A 15243-nucleotide genomic window follows, 5' to 3' on the forward strand; every position below is an offset into this window, starting at 1 on the left:
ATACCAATTACCAGTTAACATTATTGATTTATTTTATTATTCCTAATAGACGATTTATTTAAATAAATACAATTTATTAGATATTAATATATTATCAAAATTAAAACATTATTATTACAATAATTTTTGTTCATAATTTAATTGATTCTACCACTTATCAGCTTATAAAATATATCTCTATATACACATATGTTAAATTTACAGGTAAGTTTACTTTAAAAATAATTAATTATTGAATACAATTGGTTTCAAAAAGTTATGAAGCTCATATCAAAATAAATCATATAAAACAAAAAAATTATAATTATTTAACTTTTTAAAGTTATAAAATAAAAACAAAATACGAGTAGATTAGCTACATAAAAAAAATACTAGTATATATTACTATTATTAGTATATATTATTCATGTGTCAATGTGTGTAGTGTGTCAATTAAATTATAATAAAATAAATATAATTAAAGGATATTTGTATTTTGTTTTTAATAAAATATATAACATGTCAACAATAAGATAATTAAAATGATTTTTTTCTAGATTTTGCTGCAGCAAAGTCATCAATAATTTTATCATAATTTATTGTATCCGATATTAACTTTTCGATAGATATCATAAACAACCCACAAAGCTTTTCTTGGCTGATCCTATTACGGAGATAATTTTTTATGATTTTTAGCTTAGAAAAACTTCTCTCTGCGCTAGCTGAAGTGACTGGAATGGTCAGAAGTATCCGAAGTGTAATACTAATATTTGGAAATGAACCATTGGAATTTTTAACTATTGAAAGTACTTCTAGAGGAGTTTGATTTTCATTAACAAGTGATCTAAAAATTATTAATTCTGCATATAAATCTAACCCATTAATATCTTTAGATTCTCCATCAGTTAAACGGTTTTAGATATCCATGCAATGTTTTAATAAATCTTTATCGACAAATTTGGTCAATTTTCCAATTCTAAATAAGAAACCAAAGTCATCTTTGTAAGATTCAAGTTGTTTAAAACGTGTTTCCATTGAATTTATACCTTGATCAACAATATAAAAAAGATATTCTTGTTGAAAAATAGCCTCCGCAGCATTTACTTTATTATCGTCTACTTCATAATTGAACATTTTCTTTTTTTTTACTTAAATGACGTGTTTTATATTTGAATCAATACCATTTTCTTCAAAAACTTATTTTGCAGCCATAACAGAATTTTCAAATCCTATTTGTCTAAATGATTTTAAAAATATTAAAAGACTTTGCAACATATTAGTTGAGATATCTATATCAATATTTTTAACTTGTAAACTTTTACTAACAACATTTACTTCTACTAAAATACTATACCATATAGTTAAACTTAGAATAAATTCAAATGTACTGATTTTATTTGCCAATGACAGAGCTTCACTCTTTGTCATCGTGTCACTTGCCTCTTTTGATACTTCTTCCAAGGCTTCTATGATATTTGGTAGCTGATAACGAAGAGCTTTTACACTGTTTACTCTACTTTCCCACCTTGTTTTTCACAGTTAAAAATCCACAATGCTTTTGAAGAATATCCCATCGGCTTGTAGATAATAACTAATTTTAATTTTGTATTTTTTGATTTTTATTACTTTTTAAGTCATTTTTTGACATTTTTAGTCATTTTTACTGATTTCACACTAGTTCATTTCTTATCGTTTCTTGTCGATCATTATGCCGATAACTTAAAACTTTGAAATTACCATAGGCTAGAATGGACTGAAAATGACCAGGTAGGGGGTTGATGAAGAGCCGAGCTGCTTATGGTATGGAGTAGGTTTGTACAGGGGAAATTAGTACCCAACCGATTTTATCTCACCGATTACATTCGTCGTAGTCGTGTTTTAGTAAATATTATTATACCTACATTTTATTATTTTTTCGCATTATCCAATTAGTATCTGATTTAATTTATAAATTTATATAGAATTTTATAGTAAAATGGAGTAAAATATTTAAAAAAAATGTATTTTTATTTATTTAAAATAAATATATAAAATTATGAAAAAAAAATAAATAGACACGGGACCCCGGGCATTTGCACAGAGTGCCCCCCCCCCTAGCGCCGTCACTGACTGTAGTTGGATTGTTTAACAGTGTTATTCGTAGATTATGACTCTTTTTGTGTAGTTTAATTTACCGAAATAGTACAGTTAAAACAATATTAAATTATATCACATGTATTTATTTTTATTGTAATCGGATATGAGTCATAATTTTGATTGTGTTAATAACGACACTTAATGGACGTTTTCTTATACGTTATAATACATTGGTTGTATAATGTGGACAAAATAAACTATGCTATTGTTTCTAAATCAAATAACAATAAAACATATTATTGTTAACGAAATGTATTATAACGAATTTACTTCATACATCATGTTAATTGTCGTTGAAAAAACTCTATGTTTACAGACATCACTGTGTTGAATAAATATAATAAAATTAAAAAAATAATTTAAGACAAATTCCTTATTTATTTTTGAAGATAAAAATCATCATTTGATGAGATTTTTATTTTATCTACCATATGCTGTTGTGCATTGTAATATATTTTTAAATTTTTGATCTGTAATTTCATCAGTGCAGATTCTAATAACTAAATATAATTCAGATTATTCATTGAACGTGACTAAATTGAATAGGTACCTACCGATTTATTGTGATAATTTCAAATGTTTTATATTATCGAAAGTATAAAAAAAAAAAAAAAAAACAGTATTTTAAGAATAATTTAAAATATTCAACAACACTCTGTCTTACATTCATACAATTAACAACGCATAAACACGAAACATGCGGACTGTTTAATCACGCATAAACTATAATAGGTAATATAATATAATATTATGACGTATAATAGACGACATACTGCAGCGAACATAATATTACGTACGTACGATACGATGGGCGGTATGAAAACTGCCTTTGGTTTAACGTTTTAATTATTTCGCGGACGTGTATTTTTTTTCTATTTTGTTTTGTTTTTTTTTCCACGCCCCATATATACCGCGGTACGAATCGACCGATCTGCAATTATTATTGTCCACACGTTGATTAATGCGCTCGTTTTTTATTTTGTCGTCGCGAGTCTCTTGGGCTTACCGCTGTCGTATACACAATATTATTTGTATTGGCACCTATTATATTGTATTATACGAACGTATGACTATTATATTACATTTTTTTTACGCCACCCGTTATGGGCGTGCTTGTGCGCATTGCACATTTTTTATTACTATATGCACAAGACCCGTTCCCTGCGATCGCCGTCAACCGCTCACCCGCAATGTATTCGCCAAAAGGACCGTTGACATTTCGATTTCGACGACGAACGCAGTCGGCACATGTCGTCACGGCCATTGGATTGCATAATAGATATGAGAAAAATTCATGGATGAACAAATAAATTCAATGCTCGTTTTGTTGTTATTATATACGTAAACCGCGTGCTGCACACGTGAGACGGAACCCTTTTCTTGACGCCAACGCCACCGCCTCCGCCGCCGCGACCGCACCGCCGGCTGCGCGTGCAGTACTCGAAAAGGTTCCTCTACATAGTCTGTATTACTATTATATACGTACGTAAACGGCATTTTGCCCCTTCAGTACCGAAAAAAAGACAACCGATTCGTGGAAAATATTAACGATCCGGAAAATAAAACCAGGACTTTATTATTTTTAGGAAACGGAAATAGTTGGCGTATTTTCCTTTCCCTCTCCATCCAGAGAGACGACATGATATTTTAAGCGCTGTGAAATATGTGTTCGACGACAACACATATAATAAATATAATGTATAACCAGCAGACGTAAAACACTAGCATAATAATATTATTATATGATTGTCTTGAGCGTGAAATCATTTTGAAACATTAAAACCGTAATCGACACGATACCTATCCAATGTTTAATCATTATTTAAAAAAAATATTGAAAAACGCATAGCAGTTATCGCAATGGCCTTCACTGTCGTCGTCGACGTGCGGTTGCAGTGAGTTCACTTGGTTTGTCAGCTTTTCCTCGAACGATTTTGTTGCATGTCGGGTTTTCACACTTTGTTACGTGCACATATCCCGCGTATAAATAAAATCGTGGTGTGTGTCACGATAAATTATCACGGCGGTGGCGACGTGTTTTATCGGCCGTTTGCTCTCGTGCATGTAAGTGCCATAACACGTATAGTCGGAACTTGTGATATTATCGTGCAGTATTATACCGGAAGCGCAGGAAATAAAAAACAAATCTCCGCTGTTTCCACACCCCCGCTGCGGCCGAAGGAGTTTGCCAAGTCTGTTTAACTAGCGCGCAGTGTTTCTTTAATTGCTCGCAGTTTCCTCCCAGAGTCTCAGGAAATGCGCGACGTCGAGGCGATCGTCGCCGTCGCGTATATCATTGTATTATTATGTGCGCGTACGTCATACCACACGCGTACGACCGCATAAACTTGGTGATTAATTCGCGAAGTCGGCGTCTTGGAAATCCGAATACTATAATGTTGTCGGGTCGGTGGCCCGGGCATAATCGCCGTTATTGCCGTGAGTTATATAAGCCCATAAACCCGCGGCGGACAGCGGTGGATGTCGTGTGTCTTATATACAACAATATAATGTAAATAATAACAAGCCGAGAGACGACGCGCAGTAACTCTACGATAACGTGTCCAGGAATCAAATACTATATATTATTATTTATATAACTACTAATCTTCATTTTTTTCATTTTATAATGAATTTATAAAGAATCTGATTTTTGTAATTTTTATGTAATAATAATTATATTTTAAGTCCACGTTTTCAAATTCAAGGAAATTTTTCGAATGACTTACGGAGTATCCTGTAGCAATACTAATTTTTGTCTTTCCAATAAGAACCCCACATTGGCCACATTTTGGTTACAGACTATTTTAGTGGGTGATTTTTTTTTCAAAATTTTAATGTACCGAACTTTCTTAGTTATTAAAATGTTTATGATAAGAATAAAAATACTTAAAAATGGTTTAAAAAACATAAAATATAATATATTTTACATATTATGTAATGTTAAATCTAATATTTATTATACTTAGGCCTTTGAAAATGATAAATGTTGATAGATTAATAATGAATGATACGATTTTAAAATCATCATAACCCCAATATATTTATAAAATCCATTATCATGGATCTTTATCCTTAGACCTTAGTATACGCAAAGTTAAATAAATACATTTTAAAATAATTGAAATTGTATGATTTTACTTTTAACATATTTATATATTATCGACGGACTGAACTGGTATTTCTAATATTGGCATATTATGACTATTAAGTCTGTTATCACTTAACCTACCGGGACACACTTGGTAACCAAAAGTCTTACAAATTATAATAACTGTGGCTCCCTGATATTTAATAATAACTAAATTTCAAAATATTAGTTATAAATTTAGTAAAATATTATTATAATAAAAAAATTAATATAAAACCCACTTACAACTTTAATTTTTATGTCTCTGAATTTAAAATTTGAATTCTGTGATACAATGTATTATTTGTTTAGCAATTTTCCGTCGTCGATGTTTGACGCCGCGGTATTAAATCTTCGGTACAGTAATAAACCGTAATCGTTCCCTTGTTTCATTACGGTATTATTTCTCGGGCAAACTAAGCGTACTTTATTGCCATTGTTCTTTATTATACCTCGAGAATAGAATAGAAATTAGGCGAAAGCACACGTAGATGCAGTAATCTTTTTTTCGTATTTTTTAAACATCGTGTGCAATAAAAGTCTCTTTTTAACAGCACCGAGTTATTTTTTTTTTTCATTAAGTTTATCACTGAGAATGTCAATAAATTTGTGCGGACTTAATTTTTCCCTCTCGTTTGCACCGATGATACTCTACGCAAAAAAAAGAAGAAAGGCACACTTTTAGTATATGCATTTCGTGTTTTCGTTTTTTATTAGTCTGTTTTTTTTTTCAAATAAAAGCTCACGTAGTATTAAACCCTTTTTCGTTCATTATTAAAATTTGTGCCAGCGTTAAAAAGTCTCCGGGCTCTTCACTCCCTTACTACTCACCCTTCAAATTAAAACGAAAGCAATAAAAATATCCAATGCGTTTATATTACATCCGTTTTTTTTGTTTTAATAAAAACAGAACGATTGTTTACTTTGTCACTAATCGGTTTGAAGTTGTATCAGATTGACACAATATTAACTTCATTGAATTTATTTTACTATTCGTTATCAAGTACTCGTGTAGTCGTGTATATATATTTATTGCATGTAAGAATGTAAAATAATGTACATATTGTTTAAACTCCTACGAGGCTACGACTCCAAAAGTTAATAAATTGGAAAATAAACTATTGAAAATTTCATTATATTTATGTTGCAATTATGTCAATGCATACAAATTAATAATAGTAGGTATATTTAGTACCTAGCATAATATTTGGATGAACCTACAATAATCGTAAATCTTAAATAAACAAAGGCTTTTAACTCCACAGTCATATACTTAAATATTATTATATTTTATTGTGCATTTTCATTGGACCAATGAAATTTAAACTTTTAGCCTTTTTTTAAATTTATAAAAAAAATTTTAAATTAAAAAAAAAGATTTATTTCTAAGAATATTGTAGAAGTTTTAAGAAATTCTTATTGCGAAACAGTTCTCCCCAGCCGCTCTGATATGGTTAAACCTTAAAAAAATGTGAGTTGTTTTTTTATTTTACTTATTGTAAGCCTATCATAAACATGTCTTCAACAGGACTGAGTTTTTTTTTCATTTCCAGAGTATTAACCGCCTTAATCCTGAATTTTAATTACGTCTCATCTACCCTTAGACTTGGGTTATTAGTGTTAATTAATTCGGCTTGAGCTTGTTGGGAAGATTGGGGTAGAGGGAAGGGTCAGCTAATAGTCGAACTACTGGAATTACCGGGCACGTCACTCGTCTTCCCATGGGAGTTTTCCAAACATACCGGAGTGCGGGTAACCCTTTCGTTGCGTACGGCTATATATACGTATACTATAGTTGATACAAAAGCTTATTAATTGGGAATTGGCCCCCCGCAGTTCACATGTCGGCCTTTCTAAAGCTCACGATCAGACCTCGTTATAACCGTGTTCCATGCATATAATATATATATATATATATATGTATATGTATATATGACTACACATTACGAGTATTTAAACACGTGTATATAACATTATGCGCATTATTGAATACATACGCATGTTATATATATTTGATTTTTTTTATTATTTTACTACTAATACTGAACTGTATATAGTCGAGAGAAACGTGCTGTGCGTATTTTAACCATCGTCATAATTTGTTTTTGACGCATCAGCAGCTGCAACTAGTCGATAGTGTTTCATTTTATGTTAAATTTTTATTGCACGTGTAATGTGAATGTCATGATTCGTGTAATATGTTAATTGTTAAGTTACCTTGCAGACCATAGTTGCAGAAACTACTTAGACGATATATTAAAAAATTCTTGAATACAATTTGGCAAACGTTCAGAAAGTTAAATGTACGTGTTCTTAATATTTACTTGAAAATAGTTTTTTCTATCCAATTTATTTTGTTTTGTAGTGATAATGAAAACGAAAAATAAATTATTATTTTAATTAGTGTTTAAAAATTTATGAAGAATTTAGACATACATATTGGTTAAAAATAATAAACCAATCGTAATTTTTGCAATAATTTTTTTTTTATATTCAAAACAATTATAGTAAAAATAATCTTATATTATAAAATTACTAGATAAAATATTAATATTATTGAGTTATACTATACTATTTTACATAATTCTCTTTTCAGACGTTTCATTTGTCTAAAAATTAAACGCCATGTCATGCTGAAGCGTATGTGAATAAAAAAATAATATAAAGTTTATCGGGCACTAACGACGTAAAACGGTGTAAAAAAAAGGGCGTATAAAAAGTACATGTATGTCCATTAGCAACTAATATATATATATATATACATTCGTGTTGACGACAACGTGACCGGAATGTGTTCTAATCGTTTCCCTCGTATCATCATTTTTCACACATATCATATTATTCAAACTGATTTTTAAAAAGTTCATCATCCTCCGTTGCCATCGGACGCGCAAACGTCTGCAAAGTCTAAGGTGAGGGGGACGTAACGGAGTGTACAGTATGTTATATAATATGTATAATGTATAATATGTTATATGTGCATATTATGTATATATATGTGTGTGAGTGTGTGTGTAGTAATATGTGACGGGACGATGAGCCGGTCGTGTATACAAACCATTAACCGACCGATAAAAAACGAATTTAACTTCTGAACCCGGAATTACATTGGGGAATTTTTGGGCGATGACGGAAAAAAACTGTTATAAATGAAGATTGATTGTGGGGCGCCGAAAGGATGACCGCCAAGGCGTGTGCTAGCTAACTTTCCCCCCCATAAACGAATATACATATATATATTTATAGATAATATACGATGAGAGCGTTGTGGTAAAGGGTCTTGCAGTGACAGTTTAGCGATGACCTGAACTTGTTGGACCACGGTAATAAAACTGAAGAAAAAGAAAACATCTGACCCTCCAAAGATGGTATATATATATAATATTATTATAACGGTCGAGTATTTTTCTTCAGCCGTATTACATTTATATTCTATTACTTTATAATCCCCAGACGTTGGTCAACTGCAGCAGTCGTGACCTAAGATGTATGGTAAACGATAAAATATGTCTTTTATTCTAAAACACGTCGGGTTCTAAACATTCTGGATTGGTCTTAGGGGTTCCACGCCTCAGGGACACTGATAGTTGTACCGATGTCGACCTGTCTATAAATTTAATGATTATAAATTAGATTAAGGTATTTGTAAACATTATTTTTTAATTCATTCAAGTATGAGAAAAAAAATTCGATCGACTGAAAACGAATAATGGATATTATTACGATTTAAAACGTTTCCGTTGCGTAAAAGAGACGTACGTTTAAATTATTCTTCTGCTAAACTCTTCATGTATTTTTGATTCACCCGAACCCGTGCTTAATAAAACATAAAATCGTTAGAGAAACGATTCTGAACGAAGTAGAAACAAATTACAATTTATCGCCTCAACTCGAATATAATTTATACATGATATCATTAATACGCTTTCAAATTGAAAATTTAGCAACAGTTTAATGTTATTTTGCATTAAATGTCGAAATAATGAATTTGTATATGATAAATATGTAAATTGTTTTTAATTTCCAATCAAAACGTGTAAATTATTATCTTTGTCTACCAAAATACGAGTATATAGCTACATTGCGTAACTGTAAAGAAAATATTCATCAAATTAAACGAACAATAGTAATATGTCAGTTGCAAACCACGATAATTCAAATGGTTATCGATAAAACGAGGGTTTTACAACGAAGTTTTTGTCGACATGCAAATATTCATGTGATTGTTATTGCTATTTTTTTTTATTTTTTTTTTTTTTGAAAACAGGCTCGGGACGACGGCGAAAAAATGATTGAAAAGATAACTTCGTTATACGAAACCATGCGGCTTCCTTTAATTCGACGTCAATATGTGTGCATATTTTATGCACGGGTCCCGAGCAGGATACACCCAGTGTGTGTGTGTGTGTGTGTTCGCTAACTCCGAGTTTTTCGTTCTAAACAATCATTCGAGCGTTGTTTCAACACGGCAATAAAAAAAATAAAAATAAATAAAAGCTCGTACGCGCGAGCGTTCAATCCTCCGGGCGATGTGTTGCGGTACGGTAGCTGCAGCAGGTATGTAAATTTTCATTTCACATTATTACGTCTAATATACCATCGGGTCGCATATGAAGCGCAGAAACCTTATAACAAAAATATCATCGTATTATATTATATTTTTTTTTGTCAGCTGAACGGTGAGGGGGTGGAAAAAAAACAGAAAAATGAAAAATATGGGGGAATACAAAATTACTTGGGCAAATGAAGTCGGTGTGCGGTAGAGCTTATCTGCGCACGGCGTCCGTATGTGTGTGTGTGTGTAATACGTAGAATATTATATTGTACCACGCGTATGTGTGTTTTCTCGTTTTTTATTTTATTTTCGTTCCTCGCTATATATGGCCCCGCGCATAATATATAGTAAGTCCAGAACGGTTTAACTCGGACGGGAACGATTTCGGATCCACCGTTTGACAAATGATAAACATTTATCAAATCGAATATTCCGTTGTTTATTAAAATAAAATAGCTATTTGGACCGCACCATCTCCGTTGGCGTCATCACCACCACCACCCCAATAACCACCATAATCACCGTCATCATCATCATCATCAATCCGGTCGTATGTTATGGTATCGTCTTCGGGTATTTTTCATTTTTATGATTCAATTCGTTTTCGTTCTTCGCCATCGTGTGTATCGCGTATATTATAATATTGTCTTGGATATTATATAATATTATGCAGTTATACGAGAATTTCGAAACTCTTTCCGAATAATTCAAAACAAAGTATTATTATGCACGCACTATACATAGCACTATATACATTTATTTAACAATAGCAACAACATCCATTTCAATATAGGTATACACTATACAGTATACATAGTATATATAATAATATATTATTTATGTATTGCAACTAGAATATACTGCATAGGTTTATGAATAATAATAGTAATAATAACACGCAAAACAATTCTTGAAAAATTTATAAAAGTGCACAAACTCATGTTACAAAATAAAGTTCTCTTTTCGTCCATTCACGTTTTGTTTAACTAAAACTATTTAACGAGCGCGAATAAAATCAGAAAAATGCATTACATATTCGATTTTTACCGCTATGATACAGGTGCCACTGCAGTTTATATATATATATTCTAATAACTTACTAGATTCTAAGACCAGAAAAAGTATTACAAATCTGTTTTTGAATAAAAATTTAATAGATACGTATACTTTAAACGTTTTATGTTTATATGCATTCAATTCACAAAACTTTTGGATAAGTACCTATATAATACACAATTATTTTACTCTATTATAAAAAATATGCGTTTATATGTACGTATACATTACATATACATCATCTCTGCTTAACAATAAAAATACATAATACGCGTTTACATTGGACAATGATCGTGTATACATAATTTTTTTATTTAATTCAAATCACATAATATTATTATTATAACCATATAGCGTTGGGGGACATAATTTTGCTCGTGATACTTAAATCATTAGTAAATTACATTTTAAACGTTATATTGACAGCATATAAAATATGTATTATTATGTGCATTCGTATACGATGGTTAAGCTCACTGTCAAAATCCTCGTTTATTAAAAATAAATTATTAATTCAAAAAATCGTTTTTAATTTGTCATCAAATCCCACGCGAAGCCATTGAATAAATAAATTAAGCATCGACTCCACATTGAAAATTATAATCGGATCAACGAAATAACTACCATATAACTATACTGGTATAACAAATTAAATTTTTGTAACCCTGGATTTATATTATTATATAATTTATGTTGGCCAGAACCTCACTAAATTTGCGTGTATACATATTCATTATTTTCATCATTATTGGTTGTGTAATTAATATTTTTAAAGCTCTACATAAGGAACAATAAATATAATATTATAAATATAATAGCTGAGTTTGGGATAATGGTATGTGATTAATTTTTATTTAGCTTATAGATAAGTGGAGTATTGGACCAACATTTTGCGGGGTACCTATACTCATATTTTACACAGCTCATGAAATATGTATTCGAGTATTTCTAATATTTCTATTACTACGTAATCGTCAAAATTTTGTGTATAAAACAATAAAAATTCTTCAAAAATATTTTGGGAATTAAAGATAACAAGTCTCTCTTATTCGCCTTAGATAACTAGAAAAAATAACTAAAGTAATTGAATATTCGTTTTTATATAAAAAAAAAAAACTGATTATTTATTATACTTTATATATGTTAGGTAAGGTACTATACTCGTACTTGTAAATTATAATCTAAGAATTTCAATAAAACGGTTTCAAAAATTAAATTGATTATAATTTATTATACAATGTGGTTTTGTAATAATATTGCTTTGATAAATTAGTGCTACTTATATGCTACTTTATAGCATTGTTTTTGTCGCTCGTTCGCTCATTCCTACAGGCTTTAATATAGATTTAATATTGATTTTAATTTTATAAACAGCCGTTCTCAATGTTCTCATATCTATTTTTGGGGTGTACAAAACAATTCTATTTTACACCCATATCACTGATACAGTGGTACTTATAGGTATTATACACAAAATGATCGATTCAAGTGTCTACATCCATTATTTAAAAAATATACGTTTTACATAATAATTTTATAGATCTTTTATTTTTTAAATGACAACATATATTTGTCAACTTTTATTTTCAAAAGAGTTTATAGTTTGAAAAACTTTGATACACAACATTTTGACGAGTACGTAGTAATAAAAATGCATACCTATTTCAAAAGATGTGTGGAATATGGGTATATAGGTACTCGGATTCCGTCAAATGTTGGTCCAATATTCCGCTTATCTATAAGCTTATTAATAACTATATAATTATAATAACTAATTGTTAATTAATTTCTAAATCAATATAGAATATAATAGAGCTCTGAACAATATTCTACTCTTAGATTAAAAATGAATGTTGTTATTCAAAAACATGTATTAATTGATAACGATAAAAAAATATAAAAAAAATATCACTATGTATCATGTAATAAAATAGAATTATATGTATAAAAAAATATTTAAAAATAAGTTAAGCTTTCGGAATTATGAATGAAGACACTTGAATGGATGATCATCTACTATAGTTGTTATATTCAATAATAATAATTAACTGTAAATGTCGGTAATAAGTATAACATATTGGCCGTTGGCAGGTTTCCCGACAACCTGAGTTAGCAGCGAGAAGCTAAAATGGATCGACACTCTCCTCGACGTATCATATTATACGTTTATAATAATATTATGTTATATTTAGTGTGTGTAATATCGTATGGTAATACCTAATACTCAATAGGTATAAGTTATTATGTACATACAAAAACACGTGTTTACTGTTTTACTAAAAGCAAAACACACATACACCGTTAATGGAATATCTAGGTACTTTATATTCGCTCTGATTTATCTCTGCAAATTATACGTTCGCGAGTTTTCGATATATTAGGACAATACAAACCGTGTGATTCAAACTATAATCATTAATACAATTGATTAAATCATAGGGTTCGGGAGTTAAAGGATTTAAAACAGACATAATGATGTTAACTAAAATTTTAATTATGCAACATTTCTTTCAAAATTTAAAAAAAAGAATAATTAATATGACTGTATTTTGACTATATTATACTATATTGCTATATTAAAAACTGTTGTATTAAATAAAAGAACAATTAAAAAAAATATCTTAGTATCTAATTTGTGAAGAACGTCATGTCGGCGATGTTAAATTATAATACTGTAAAATAATTTTAAAGCACCTAAAATAGCTTCAATGAAAATATATCTTCAATATTTGTGATGTGAAAAAAACTTAAGTCATGGGTCATAATACTGGTAACATAAATTCATCGATTTTTTTAGAAAACATTAAATATGCATAAGAATAGTTATTAATTAATAATTATATTAAATTATATTATCTGGGATAATGCACCGAAAATTGAATTCCGTATCTATTTAAAATTAAATATAAATCAGCAACATAATAGGAATATTATTGTATATTATATAAATTTTATATTATCATTATTATAATACGATTCACAATAGTCTACCGTCATAATTTCAGCCACAATAACAAATTATTTATGATAATTTTAAATTTAATATTATTTTACCATATGAATTAATCGTTTATTGATGTCCTAGTAAATCATCTACTAAATACACGACACATTTACATCATGGTAATGTTTACTATTATTTTTTATATTTTGTTATACATTATAATTAATAATTATGTTGCCAATCAGTAATTGAAATAATATAAAACGATGACGATGTACTATTTAAAAAAATCGTATAATACGCATCATCACACTACTATGTTATATAATAATAAATATGTGATACGATAATTTGACAACATTCGATGTTTTTTTTCCTATTGTTATACCGACTGCGGAACCACAGTTTTCACCCCAAACGATACATTTTCATATCATTTTAGTTGATATTCGACCATGCGAAATGGTTACAAGCAAAAACGGTTTCACAGCCAATCTGTTTCTTTTTTTTACAATAAATATGGGGATCCTGTCCATAGACAAATCGAATAACGACCCCAGAGTATTTTTTTTTCGTACCAAAACAGATAATGACGTTCCATAGTCGTTTTTGGAGATTATATTTTATTATACTGATGGAATCGGACGATGACTCGAACGTTTTCTTTATATTTTCCCGTAAACTTTTTTGATCTCACCAATAGGGCGTGCTTGATGAACCGAGTACAAACGGCCGCTCGCCTATCAATGGTGATTTGTCAAAGTCCTCGTAGGCTCAGTAAACTTCCGGGTGTAATATTTAGCATCGTGATATATAATATATTTTCGATGAAAATGTGACATCTTTATGCTTTCAATCAATATGATTGAGCAAACACCATTATTGGATTAGTGTACAATGTATATGTAGCTGAATCATTGTGGAGGTTTTATTATACAGTTAATTATTAAGAATATTAAAAAAATTAAATACCTGCATTTCAAATAAACAAAAAACTATATTAATACATTTTAAATTGCTTAATATTTCTAACTTCCGCCATACATTCGTATATCGTATTAGACTACAAATATAAATTACGATTATATTAACCGTGCTATTTGCTAGGCAGGTAATATCATATTACTAATATGTATAGTGTATACATTTTATATAAGCTCTTATATTTGGAGGAATATAAAATAATAACACCAAGTTATTTCCATACATTAATATTATAATATATACGTAATATTTTATACGCCTAAAAAACAATATACCTATTACTAATTTGCTATAAGATTTGCCTATATAATATTGTTGACATCACCTGAAATCATTTTTATTTAATTTTATTTAATATTAATTGTATTCAACATTTCAAAATTCAAATTATCTGAGCAATGAGTGATTTGCATTCGAATTGCGTGTGCACCAGTTCACAATTGAATAAAACAATAACCC

General features: G+C 29.6%; 1 pseudogene; it reads right to left on the bottom strand.

Moving 5' to 3' along the window:
- Positions 1-516: 516 nt before the first annotated feature.
- Positions 517-1113, bottom strand: LOC113550890 (annotated as a pseudogene).
- Between the last annotated feature and the right edge of the window lie 14130 nt (positions 1114-15243).

This window comes from Rhopalosiphum maidis, chromosome 2 (assembly GCF_003676215.2).
Source record: "Rhopalosiphum maidis isolate BTI-1 chromosome 2, ASM367621v3, whole genome shotgun sequence".
In the NCBI taxonomy this organism is placed as follows: Eukaryota; Metazoa; Arthropoda; class Insecta; order Hemiptera; family Aphididae; genus Rhopalosiphum; species Rhopalosiphum maidis.